The following is a 14,765-nucleotide window of genomic DNA, read 5'->3' on the forward strand; positions in this document are numbered from 1 at the left end:
AAAATTATTGAGAAAAGTCTGAGTACATCATTCATTAATCTCATGAAAGTAGCAGGAGCATTAGTTAAGCCAAAAGGCATAACCAACCATTCATACAATCCCTGCTTTGTTTTGAAAGTAGTTTTCCATGCATCTTGTTTTGCCACTCTGACCTGATGGTATCCACTGTGCAAGTCTAGCTTGGTGAAATAAATAACTTCCTTCAATTGATCTAAAAGATCATCTATGTGAGGAAGGGGATAACGATTTTTGATGGTTATCTTATTCAGTGCTCGGTAGTCAATGCAAATTCTCCACGAGCCATTTTTCTTTCTCACCAAAACGATTGGTGACCCACATGGTGATGTGCTAGGCCTGATGAACACCTTCTCGAGAAAATCCTGCACCTGCTTCTTGATTTCAACATTCTCTAAAGCAGACAACCTATACATTCCAATGTTAGGCAATGGAACATCTCGCTGCAAAATAATATCATGTACTATTTCCTTTTTGGGTGGCAGACCTTTAGGTTCTTGAAACAAGATATCATACTCTGAAACAACCTTTTCTATATCAGCTTGCTGTCTAGCATTAGAGCCCTCAAATACATTGGTTTTATTAGGTTTCTTTTCCTTTACAACCATGAGTAAGAATTGTTTGCATGAATTTATCATTCTTATCATCTGCCCTGAGTTCATGAGAGTATAATTATTCTTGAGATTATGAGCTCTTACAAAGTATTCGATTCCATCTTTAACAAGTAGATACTTGTTCTCAGCTCTATAGAAAATAGCTTTTCTATCATACAAGTAAGGACTTCCTAAAACAATTCCACATATATCCAAAGGAATTATGTCTAACTCAACCTCATCTACAAATGCTGACCCAAAAGAAAACTTGAGTTTGCACTGTCTAGTCACTTGTAGTTGTGTTTTATCATTTAACCATCCTAATGGGTATGGTTTCTTGTGAGGTGTAGTTGTTAATCCAATTTTCTTTACAATTGCTTCATAAATTAAATTTACTTGTGAGCCACTATCAAAAAAAGTATCAATCTTTTGATATTTGGAAACAACTCGTATATGGAAAAGCTCATGTCTTTTTCTCTTATTTTCTTCATCAATAACAGATTGAGCAAAATTACTAGTAGATGCTTCAGAATTCTTACTTTTTATACCTGTGGCTGCAATAGTTGTTTCATCTCTTGAGTCTGACCCCAAATCTTTCTGAATAGCTGCAACAATCTTCTTCTTCTTGCCCTCGAACTTCTTAGGTCTCAGCTCTGGATGCAGAATCCAACAATGCTCATCATCATGCCCATCCTTTTCACAGTGAGTGCATGAAGCTTTGCTTTTCTGTGCAGTGTTAGCCTTCCTTGCTTTCCACTTCTGCTTTCTTTTCTCCTTGCTCTTGTGCTTACAGTAGGTTGGGATGGTTCCCCAACTTCTGGATTTCCATTCTTTCCTCTAGCTTCTAAATGAGTAGCTTGTACAGATACCTCATCTATACTAGTGGCATTAAACATGAGGATGGTATGCCTCATTTAGCTGTGTAGACCACCAATGTACTTCAACAGAGTCTCTGGTGAGTCTAATTAGATTCCTAGAATCAATGCTCTCTTTCTAAATTCTTGAGTGTATCCTTGCACATTTTGCCCTTTCAACTGCCAAAGAGTTTGCCAACTCATCATGGCTTGTTGCATGTAGGCCAATGGATAGAACTGCTTTTTGATTGCAGAAACAAATTCACTCCAGACGGAGATGGTCTTACCATGCCTTTCCAGGTCAGCTTGGGTTTTTCCTTCCCACCAAACCAAGGCAGTGCCTCCTAGGCGTAGGCTTGCCAATTGAATCGTACTCTTGTCTGAGTCGATGTTCTGCACTCTGCAGTAAACATCAATTTGTCTAATCCAATTGTCGAAATTTTCTGCATTTAACTCTCCATCATATATAGGCAAATCAAATTTAACATCTAGCTTAATCAAAGATGCTTTCTTGTTATGCACAGGGCTATTAGGAGGTGTGAGAAAGTTTTCCTCTTTCCCTTTTCCTTTTGAGTGGTCATGGAAGTGAGACTCATCTTCTTCTTTGTCTTGTTTAAAGCCAGATGCATCTTCATCCTTATGTTTTCTAAAATCCTTGTACATTTCCTCTACCATGGCCTTTATGGCTAGGAAACTCTCTAGGAATTGAGGGTCTGGCCCTACAGAACCTTCCTCTGACATTGTCTTCCGAGGATAGACTCTCTCAATTTTAGGATTAGTTTCGACCAACTCTCCTTCTCCTAATTTGAGCTTTGATCTAGTGAGCATTCATTAGCTAAACCAACACAAGCTTGTCTAACCTTACAACCTAAAGCTCTGATACCACTTGATCTGGAAATCACCCTATGAGTGATCTCAGTTAAAGATTTATTAAATGAAGGTATTACAGACTCATGTGTTGGTGTGTGTCTGTTAGTTAGGCAACGGATCATTCAGATTACAAATACACAGACACTTGAAATGGAAAATAGCAGAGAAATACAGTAAGCAAATATAAGAACACAAGAATTTAATAAGGAGTTCACCCTATCCTCCAGGGCTACATCTCCGGTCCAGCTCTCAGTGGTGGCCTTCTTTTATTGTGTCTTAAAGCAGAGAATTACAATGAAGGAGCTCAATATGAGTCTCCTGAAATAGAATTTGCTTGGCAGGGTGGTTCTTGGATTCCCCAAGCCACTAGAGTGCACAGACTCTTTTCCTCACCAGCTCTTCGAACTCTCTGGTCTTTAATGGAAGGAGCCAAGTGTGGTGCTCATTCTTGACAGATCCCCTAAGGGATGGCTTGAATCTCTCAAGCTCTCTGGTGCTCGACGCTGCCTTTGGTCAGCTCGACCCTCTGTCTTCTTTCTGCTTTTTGCTTCACTGTATTTTCTTCGTTTTCTCTGTCCTCTGTCTTCCCCGTCTTTGGTGTCTTTTGCTTTGTCTGTTCATGGCTTTAAAGTCATTCGAGCTCATGACTGTTCGATTCCCCTTCCACTTCCGTCGGATCACCTACTGCAGCTTCGCTTGGAGTTCCCTGTTTCGGCATCATCATCAGGCTCACAGGGCGTGGCCACTTGTCCTCATGCAACTACGCCAGCTTGCTTCGTCGGTTCATTTTTTCAGTTACATCATGGAATGAGTCATCTGCCACTTTGGTGGTCAAATTAGACGTCAAATCCTTATAGATCGTGGATTAATCCCTTGTCGATTCTGGCTTTCCCATCAGGTGCGATCTCAGCCGTTAGATCTGGATCCCCCAGATCCGATGCCATTCGCTCATTTCGCACGGTTGACTTGCTCGACCGTTAGCGTGTGATGAGCGGCGGTTTTTTCTCTCCTCCGCTTGCCACGCGTCGGGCGCTGAGTGGAATCACTCTGTTTTCGCCAAATCTGCTTACCGCCCAAGGGTGCGCCCAATAAATACCGTTGGTTTTTGGAGCGCGGGTCCCGCCTTAGCCTTTAGCCTTTTCCCCACGGTTTTCCCGGCTCCCATGCGACCGAGCGCTTAGGGCTTCTCCTTCTCAAGGGGTTTTGCCCAGTCGCGTATCAAAAACTGCCTCCTTTTCCCGATCCGAGCTTCCCAGGGGCTAGTTTCGCCTCTTGCGTAATCTCCATGGGCCTCGGTCAGTGCGCTTTGACCAGGGTCCTCGTCGTTCCACGCTGGCTGCTAACAGCAACTGTTTAGAGGTGTTTCTAATCGCTCCATGTTCTTTGAATTTGAAGTTTTATCCCGATTTGATACAGTCATGGTTCTCTGATTTTTCTTCATGGATCCGATTCAGATCATTAAGAAGAAACATTAACTCTCTCTCCACCCAAGTTCAATTCCCTGAAATGACATGTTAAGCTTGTTATGATGAGGCTAGAGGAATAGGCAGTCGCAGTGAGTTTCTTCATTCATGGTCAATACGATACGTCTTGGTTCTTGCTAAGTCATATATTTTTGGTATATTCATCTTACATGAAGATCGGATATACTCTTGGTGGTAGTGTGGCAGCTAGAAGGTTTGATCCTGGACCTAACCCAGATCACTCCAACAAGTTACCGATCCACCATGGTTAAAAAAAAATAATATTGGGCACATCTTGTTTTAATTGTAGAACTAAAACTTCGCTTAATATTTTGTAAGAAGCAATGTTATGGGTCTTAAATTAGCTTTGAGTTCCTTGCCTTGAAGTTTTGGTTGATAATATTTTCCAAGGATGGTTTATGATCACAGTGTATTTCTATACACTTAACAATTTAATCTATTGAGATTATAGGTTGTTTTAATCAAAATATATGTTGCACATCAAGGTTAGGGTATTTTCCATTTTCCATGGCATCAAGTGCTCATAGGAGATCATTTGATGAAATAGGGGAATCAAATTGAATTCTTTGGGACTCTTACAACATAGTTGGAATGATATCAGATTAGATCCATTTTAACCTGGCTCTATCAAGCGCTGAGAGGGATCAAGTCGCTTGAAGTGCAAATTTATGATTATTTAAAATGGATCTAAGATGATTATAGTAACTAGTCTAATTGAGAATCCAAAAGCCCAATAATTATGGAGATATACAAATATAAAATAATTTTTTTTGAATATTCTAGAAATACTCTCCTTTGATATAATAGTATGTTAGACACCTAATCCTTAGGGATTATTGTAAATTATAAATATTTAAAATAGGGGAAATCTGAAGAGTTAGGAGAATACAAAGAGACATCAAACCGTGGGAGGTGAAACCAAAGGTCATAAAGCTTTGTAAAAGTGAATGTTTTGAGTTAATGGAATGCAATCAAGCATGGAGTTAATTCCTATGCCCAACAATGGTATCAACGTAAGGAATAACTCCATGATTCTTTCTTAGAAACATGCTTCCATCTCTCTCTCTCTCTCTTTGAAACTGTAAATCACTATTTGTGCCCATTCTTTCTATGCATAATGGTATTACATAGAATGGGTACAAATAAACTGATTCTCTCTCTCTCTCTTTGAAATTGTAACTCACTATTTGTGCCCATTCTTTCTATGCATATTGGTATTAGAGAGAATGAGTACAAAAAAACTGATTGTCTCTCATCTTGCAAACTTATCCTCTACTTGATCCTCTCTTGTAGGCTTCTTCACATCTATGACCTGGTATCTTCTTCATGTCTACAACTTGATATACTATTCTCATCCATGACCTAGTATCCTTTGTTTGCAAATTTCCTATTCCATTACAAATGTTGTACCCATTGCGACCCTCTTCATGTGCGCGCTGAGACTCTTTTTCACATGGCACATGAGATATTTTGCACAATAATTGCACCGACACAACACTATTTGAAAAGGGTAAAACCCTTAATAACAGAAGTGTGGGATAGGAGGAAGAAGCCCTAACTTGGATCAAACATGTGAGTACATGAGATCTTATGAGATACATAAAACATTATTGTTCTAGAGCATACAAAAAAATAAAGTTTTTGGGGGTTTTTGAGATTGAGTTTCTTTCTTGAAGTTTGTAGATTTAAAAGACCTAGCTCAAAGCATTGGTGGCAAAGTTGCATTCTCTCATTTTCATTGTTGGAATGGTGCTGACTACAAGGAGAACTACTGAGAGTGGTCTAGAAAGATCAAACACACTTTTATTTTTAATGATTTGTGGGATGATATCTATGAAGGAGAATCTAACATTGCTAGAGGAAAGGACAATGGACCTAACAAACCTACATTATACAAGGAGTTAGTGATATGGAATACCAAAGATAAGAAAGCATATGCCCCGATTTTTGTGACAATAAATGAAGAGGTGAGATGTAATATTGTTTCCATTAAAGATTTTTATGTTTCTCAATTTTTTTTAAAGGACTTTTAAGACTCACTCAAAACTTAAACTTGTACAACTGTTGGTGAAGCTCTTCAACATAGATTTAAGGATGATAATAAATGACTTTAGCCTTTAATATCAAAGTCATCATACATGAACTAGATGTCATTGGAGTGAATATATACCTTCCTCTCTCAGCGTTTAACAAGGCCCTCTACCCTCCATAGTCACACTACCTTGAATCCTTGCAAACTAGTGACCAATTGAAGTCCACCATATTTGACTTTTTAGTGGAAAAAGTTACTAAACACAAGAAAGCATTTGGAAAGAATAAAACAAAAACTCATCCTACTAGAGAGACTATGTGCCTTTCTCTAAAAGGGAAGAATCAATCACATTATTCTTTTAGAAAAGATGGTAATGAAAGAAGATGTGGAAAAAATAATTTTAGAGGTTGGGGATGTAGACATAATCATGGTGAAATATTTAATCTTCATTGTATTTGTTGTGATGTAAATGAACATGATGCAAATAAATGAATATTACTATAGGATAAGATCAAATACAAACAAGATAAAAATTAATACAAAGATAAAACAACATATTTAATGAAAGGTAAAGCACTTGAATCTACTTGTTAGATGCATCATTGCTTAACATAGGTACTACATGCCACATGGCCTTTTGAAGGGACTTTTTTGAATATTTCAATGACAATGTAGATGGTATAATTTGTTTTGCAGATAAATCAAGTCTCAAACCTTTATGAGTTAACACCATTAGGTGTAAATTGTTTGGATTCTTAGATTTTATTCTACATGATGTGCTCTATCTTTTGGAGTTACGAAAGAACTTGTTTCCCCTTGTGCACATTCAACAACCAAGCTACTCTATTTTATATTTTTTATGGTAAAGTTTAAATAAGGAAGGATTCCAACAACATGGTTGTCATGATTAGAGTGGAGGATGAAATATTGCTGAAGTTGAAAGGGACATCTACTATTGAAAAACATTTTTCACATCTCTCTCACCACAATGAAGGAACATATCCATCTAGTCTTCTGTGACATTCTAGATTTAGACATATTAAGTATGAAAACCTTAATTTGTTGAAAATAATGGTGTTTTTGGTTTTCCTCATATTCTTAGGAAATTGAAGCAATGTGATGCTTGTATCTTTGGAAAACATAAAAAACAACCATTTCATGATTTCGCTTCTAGAGCATGTAAAAAACCTAGACTGATACATTCTAATTTTTGTGTTCCCATACTCGTTCCATATTCTAATGGTAATAAAATATATCATGTCTCTTATTAATGATTACACCAAGATGTGTTAGGTTTTCTTGTTGAAAGATAAATCAAAAGATTTTGGAACTTTTAATTTTTTTTATGTATCATGGATTCAAAATGAAAAAACTCACACTTTGGTTCTCTTCATAATAATAATGGATGAGCATATACATATAATGAATTTGAAAACTATCTTTGCCAACATGGGATTCAACATTAACCGTAGTTCCATGCAGTTATCAACATGATGGTGTAGTTGAAAGGATGAACAAAACTATCTGAAATATAGTTCATTCCATTTTTTTTTTCAAAAATTCAAAGTTGATGTTTTGGATTTATGTAGTTCTATGTGTAGTATATGTGAAAAATAGGTGTCCATCTCATGCTCTTAGAAATAATATTCCATATGATATGTGGTATGGATACATTACTCTGGTGAGGATCTTAGGGTTTTTGGTTCTTGATTTCTAAGAAGCAAAGAAAGAAACTTGATGTAAGGAGTTGAAAGTGCATCTTCTTGGGGTAATCAAATACACCAACACATATCATCTTTAAAATGAGGTAAACAAGAAGTTTATTCTTTTTAGAGATGTAATTTTTATTGAATCATTCAAGAATGACAAAATTGTTGAGTGACATTTTACCATCTGGATATACTTACTATTAAAATACATTACGAATTTAATGATGGGATTCCAAATCTCGAAGGGGGTCTCCTTATCTTGGAACAATATTTGGAATCTCATTTTGAAGCACCATCTAAGTTCCAACCACTTCGACAAATCAGAAAGATCCATTAGATGATATGATTGAGAGGATCAAAAGGTTGAACATTTGTAACTCCCTATTTTAGACCCCAATTTCTATATATAACTGACATGTATTGCAAAGAGATTTCATCATGGATATTTTGTTAAACACATTTAATGCTAAATTAAGTTTTGTTGTTAGTGAATAATTTGTTGAACAATTGACTGAATGGGTGGAGCACCTACACTAACCATGATGCCATGAATGGGAGCTTGTGAGGAGGAAAGGTGGGAATTTCTTCCTGCTAAAATAAACTTGCCCATAAATCTTTTGTTGAATTGAAATTAAAAAACCCATTTCTTCCCAATTTCCTAGAAAGTTAGAAAGAGAGTTGGTAGTTGAACTGAAAACTTCCCACAATTATAAAAGGTAGAGTGGAATTGCACAAAAACGTCCCTTTGAGGTATGGGAAAGTACCCACCTTAAAATTGCAACTTTGACCCATGGAATCCCATGTTGAGAGGGCCATAGGGTATAAAATTTAGGAGCATTAAGCAGGGGTGCACATGAATGGTTATGGGGAAAAATGAATGAAATTGGTGCCAAGAAAATGTTTTGGTTGGTTGTAGAATAACAACAGATAGTGAAAACCCTTTTCCATTAAGAAAATCAAGAAAAAGTGTCCTTAACCCTGGTTGTAAAAGAGAACTGTGTTTTTGGGTGCTTGTTGGGAAAACATGGAGGCATTTAGTGGGGAGGTCATTGAGGGACTATTGGTCCAATGAATGGACTCCCTTGTGCTATGGAAGCCAATTGAGAAACCACCAGTGGATCTGAGCATGCTCTTGTTGTAGTGGGTTGATTTCTAGTTATGAAGGAGACTGGCCTTCACTCTTCCATCTTCTATTGTCTAAGTAAAGAATTCCCCTGATGACATTATGATCTAGTTTGAGGGTGGCTAGTTGCAAAAGAGTCAAGTAGATAACAAATCATATGGTTGGGTGGAAAAATGATCACCCTTCATCATTTGCAGGAAACTTAAATTTACTAGAGAAGTGTCTCTATTCTTAAATATGCTATATGAACTTTTTTCATTTAATTTCCATGTATATGATGCTCATGTATGTGTGACTAATTTGTTTCATATTGAATGTTGAAATGGGATGGAATTTCACTCCATTTATATTGAGGGATAGATGGGAGATTTTGGCTAGATAAGCTAGTCATGTTAATTCCTATATTCCTTATCCTAATTGCATTGATAGATGCTCTACAACCCAGTATAGGGGAATATGTGTAGGCGTAAATGTTTATAAACACAAACATTTAACATTTATATGTCGTTTCAATTAAAAAATAATAAAAATTTAAAAGTAATATAAAACCCAGTATGAGGGAGATGTTGTAGTGTACATAAATGAGTGTAAACATTTAAATGTTGGTTCAATTAACAATAACAAGTTAAAAGTAATTAAAGTAATAAAATTCAATTTGTTATATTGTAATTTTGTTTTGCAAGGCAACTTAGTCCCTCCAACTCAAGTTAGAAATTATGCTATGGGAACAATTGCATACATAATAATAACTTACACTTTATAATGCTAAATTAATAGTGGTACAAATCATCCTACCCCACAACTCAAGTTAGAAATTATGCTATGGGAACAACTGCATAAATAATTATAGCTTACATTGGTTAATGCTAAATTAAAGTGGTCCATAGGCAAATCATCCTAATAATAGCCTTGCTTTGGCAGGAACTAATAAATTGAGATGTGAAGTGGATAAGTAAATTGCTTGCTAAGGAAAAATAAATTGCATAAATTTTGGTGGGTAGTAACCACTAGTAAGTCTACACATTTATAGATTTACACCCACATAAATGTCGAGGAAAACATCAATAATGGCGGAAAGTAACTATTGGTAAGTATATTTATTTACATGTTATTCACATCCATTTTTTATGCAATGACTTCCTAAATTATGATGAGGAGTAATTGATAGTAAATATGTTATTTTACTTGAGTATGAACTATTTTAAATTATGATGAGGAGTAATTGATAGTAAATATGTTATTTACTTGAGTATGAACTATTTTTTTTTTTTTTTTTTTGGATGGTTTTCTTGTTGATCCATAATATACAACTTTGAGTCCAGGTAAACAAGGGCACTTGTCTGTGGAGTGGTTTTCTTCACAGACTGAGAAAATTTCAATAGAATTCAATGGACATTCGTTCCTAGGGTGCCTCCTAGTGCATCTAGGACAAAAAATGGCCAAGGCTCTCTTTGCTTCCTCCCGCTTTCTCTTAATGTGCATAGTGTCCATCTGCAGGGCAAGGGTTTGCAACATCTCACTTTTGAAATCCTCCAAGATATTTTCAATTCCACCCTTGATGGATGAATTGGAAGAGGATGGGTTGACCATAGGTTGAATACCCCTACCCTTTTTCCTGGCTGCCCTAGAATGGTTTCTAAAGACAGTCTTGATATCCTCATAGGGTAACTGGTAGATATCCCCTCCTGCTAACAAGTGTAGGGTATCTAGAAGGTCTTCCCTTACTCCTCTAAGCAGGACCAGCTTTAGTGACTCAGGGTCAAATGTGCACCTGGCCCTTTTGTATCTATGTTGGAATCTTTCTTCATTGCCTAAGGTCATCCTAAAAATTTCCTCTTTAGTGTCTTTAGACCTATAGTAGTCCTGATACTTGTTTTTGAAGGCTTGCTGCATCTGAGCCCAAGTTGTAATGCTATCTCTAGGTAAACCCATGAACCAGTGCAAAGCTGCATCCTTGAGAGTGGATGGAAATAGTTTCAACTTCTGCTCATCATTTGTATAGTCATAGGTTCAGCATATGACAACAAACTCAAATAAGAAAGTGTCTGGGTCTTCTGTGGTTAGGCCATGGAAATGAGGAAGGGAAGAAGGGCTTATATTTTTCATCTTAGTATCCCCATTGGTTTCCCTGATGGGGAAGGCACCCTCAACTCTTTCTCTATTTCCCCTATCATTTCTGTTTTCAGCAATAGGTTTAGTAGGAATGGGTTCTCCTCCTTCTTCTTCTCTTGTAGGTTCTTCAAATATGTTTGGTTGCTCACCTAAGGGTTCCTCTAGTTCACAGCCATCAAAGAAGAGGGAAGGTTGGCTGTTGGGAGCAGTGGGGGTATTTGGCAAAAAATTCCCTAAGTTATCCCTATTCCTACTAGGCATGAAAATAAATGTTTTTGTTTGGTTTTGTGTTTTTTTTTTCAAACTTTGAAAGTGATTGCAGACTAAATGAAAACTACTGACTGAATGAAAAAATTAATTACTTGATTGAAATCTAACTTGCAGAATGGAAAGGAAAGCAAATAATGCAGAATGAAAAGGAAGCAAAATAAATTACTTTTGCAGAAATGAAACTAAGAGCAGAATATTAGAAATAAGAAATAGAAAAAAGAAGGCAGTAATCACACAATACTCAGACACCTCCCCGACAACGACGCCAAAGAAAAGTGACGAGCACTAGTATTACAACAAGAATGCCGGAACTCCTGGAGCTACCAGCTTTACTTTATCAGCCCGGGGTTCGTACAAACTTGGAGGTGACAATGTTGTATAAACAAGTAAAAGTGATGGTTATGCCTATTGTCACTGTTCAGCTAGAGAGAGATCACAAGGGTTTGTAGAAATTCTCACTGTAGATCACCTGATAATGCAATGTAACTAAAGAAAAATATTTGATCTACTTCTACTATCAAACTTGTGGAAGCTTAATCGATTTTGAGCAAGATCAAATAGAACACATATAACAGAGAAGATGAATCAATCACACATGAAACACAGAAGAATATTCTGGGAAAGCCTCAGCTAAAAACTCCGCTATCTGTATTATCATACAAGTGGAAATATCTCAGGGTTACACAAAGATTTAACTCTCACAGCTATCCAACTCTTAGTACAATCCCTCTCACTGTTCATAGATAGACTAGACAACTCATATGCCTTTCCCTCTATCCTCCAAGCCTCCTATTTCCTTGCGCTGTTTTCCCTGGGTGCTCCTGCTGTAACCTTGTGTGAAACTGGTCTCACACACTGCTCCAACACACTGTAAAACTACGCAAATCTCAAGGAATGAATTCCTTCTGCATGCAAGAGATTTTCTTATAGGAAAATTCTTACAATTGATAGTACACTATCCCTACCTCTAATATCAACTGGGTCTTTGTCTGAACTAACATGCATGAGTTATTTATGAGAGAATATTCAGTTATCTGGAGTACACTAGTTTCATGCATGCATGCATTAACTAACTGAACTCACAATCAGTTCCACAAAATGTTTGGAACTAATCTAACTGGACTTAACTCAGTTAACTGAGCTAACTAATTACAACTCAAATACAACTCATCCTTATCTCCTTAATTAAGGGATAACTTCCTCAATCAAAGGGATAACTGTTGCATGGCTTTACAAAGACTTCATGTTTGAATTTCTCCAACTAATTAACTCAGGATGAATTAATTAATTATTTTTCAAACAACTGGTGAGACTAAATTTGAATTTTAATTCTCAATTTTAATCCAAGGACAAATTAAAATTGGAATATATCCTGAAATGCTACTTATAGCAATGCTAATTTTAGCATTTCTTGTTGCTATTTTCAACACTCCCTCTCAACAAGAAAGGGATTATCTGCCACCCCGATCCTATCTCTATGGAACTCGAATTTACACTTTGACAATGCCTTAGTCAAAATGTCAGCATCTTACTCCTCGATCAAAATATACTGAAACAACATGATCCTCCTCGCCACACAGTGTTTGAGATGATGATACCGAATGTCGATATTCTTGGACCTGTCATGGAATACTGCATTCTCAGAGAGTTTGTGTTGGGTAGCAGAGGCCCCGCGTAATGGGTTTTGGGGATCAAAGCCCACAATTTTGGTAATAATAAGGTAAAAGGCTCCGCAAGGTGTGCGGAGCACGAATTGTAATGAGTCAAGTCAAAGGGTTTTCCGCCCGAAAATAATGTAAGAAAATAGAAAGTGAGTTGGCCAGCCCATGGTCCGTGGACCATGGAAATGTATAAATAGAGTAAGGCTCTAAGGTTAGAGAAGAGTTTTTTAGTTCTTGGTTTTGATCTTGAATGTATGTGTTTGTGAAGACAATAGTGGATCTGAGTCTGTAAGTCTGAGACAGGTTGGATAGTAGTGGAGTAGGCTCTGCAGCTATGTGCATAGAGGCCTGGTAGAGCCCGCAGCTGTGTGCGCGGACCCCTGCAGCTGAGTGCGCAGGGCGGAAAGTGGATTGTACTGAACAAAGCTATCAATAAAGCTAAGTTGGTTATGAAATATTGTGGATCTGGTTAATTTCTAGTTTATATATCTATTTTAACCTATGCGCTTATGCTTATGTTATGAGTCTATGCAAATCTATAACATTTTTGGGTGCGCGCACTAGTTATCTCTATTAAATGTTTGTTTAAAGACTGTAAGAAGTAGATCTAATCTATAACAAACTCATTATAAATAAGTATTAAGGAAGTGCCTTGTTCCGGATCTACGCAGAAGCAAAGTAGCGCGAGGCCATAGATCAGTTCGTGAACCTCCCAGAACACATCTAGACATCCCAAGGGTGCAGAAACCTAGTTCCAGCACCCTCCCCTGCTACCTCGGGTGAGACTTCAGTGCACGCTCCACAGACTGTTGCCGAAAGGGCTAGTAGCATGGGATTTGTTTGGCTAATAACTCTTCCGAACCTGGGTTAGGCCCCAATAAGCCAACAAATGGTTCCGTTGCCGGGACCGGGATCTGCCTAAGGGATGTTTGATGTCTGAACACTGGAACCCTACAAAGAAATAACTTGAAGAGTGGTTGGATCAGAAACTGCACGAGTTCGTAGTACAAGAGAACAAAAATCTGCGGATATCGGAGGAAAGATGGCTGGATCGATACATATACAAAAAAATACACGAGATCTTCTTCACGACCTTCTCGCTGGAGTTGTACGAGTGGATCACGAGGTTAGGTGAAATCGTGGGAAGGTGCAGACTAGATCAACCCATTGTGTGGACTCCAGAATTGGTACGTAGGCTAGAGGCATCCGAAGATAAAATCACATGTGCAATAGATCACTGGTTGGATTGGATAATTGGAGGGTTTATCACTGAGTTCACGATAGACACAACTGTGAGTTACATCGAAGCAGAAAGGCGATTTCCCCCAGGATCGCAGGGTAAGTACATAAAATTGTTGAATACTTGGATTAAAATGCTGTTATGTGAAAAATGGGTTATGCGCATCCATTAATGTCTAGGGTAACGAGGAGTGGAAGAGGCTATCGAGGGATTGAGGGATTCGAAAATAGTCCTCTAATTTCACTCTCGCGAGAAAGCGAGGAGGAGCTCGCAGGGTTCTCTCCAAGGAGCGCCGTTCGACTGATAAATCAACGCATTCCACTGATCCCACTGCCTTCCATGCCATCACCTACTTTACCTACGTCAAACCCATCTTCACTGACCCCTCCTCCACCATCACCACCACCACCAAAGGTTGGAATGGTGAGTGCAATAAAGTTGCCGGTATTTAGAGGCGTAGGAAATGAGGAACCAGGTCAGTTCTGGTTCATGGTAAAGGTTGTATGGGAAGCCCAAGGTGTAACAGATGATAATATAAAAAAGGCTACTCTGGTTAGCACACTGTAAGACTGCGCGTTGATGTGCTATATAAATTACTCGAGCGATCATCCGAATGCAGGAATAGTGACGATCCAGGTTGCGTTAAACAAAGAATTTAGCCGGCCAAAATCAGAGACGTAGTCGATCATCGGGTTCAAAGAGATTGTGATGTTACAGGGTGAAACCCCTTGGGATCTGGATCAGAGATTGAAGAGTACGATCTGCAAAGCTAACATGACACTGACGGATGCACAACACTGCG

This window comes from Pinus tabuliformis, chromosome 2_1, assembly GCF_031772625.1.
Source record: "Pinus tabuliformis cultivar Carrire ecotype Pingquan chromosome 2_1, CPIR1, whole genome shotgun sequence".
NCBI lineage: Eukaryota > Viridiplantae > Streptophyta > Pinopsida > Pinales > Pinaceae > Pinus > Pinus tabuliformis.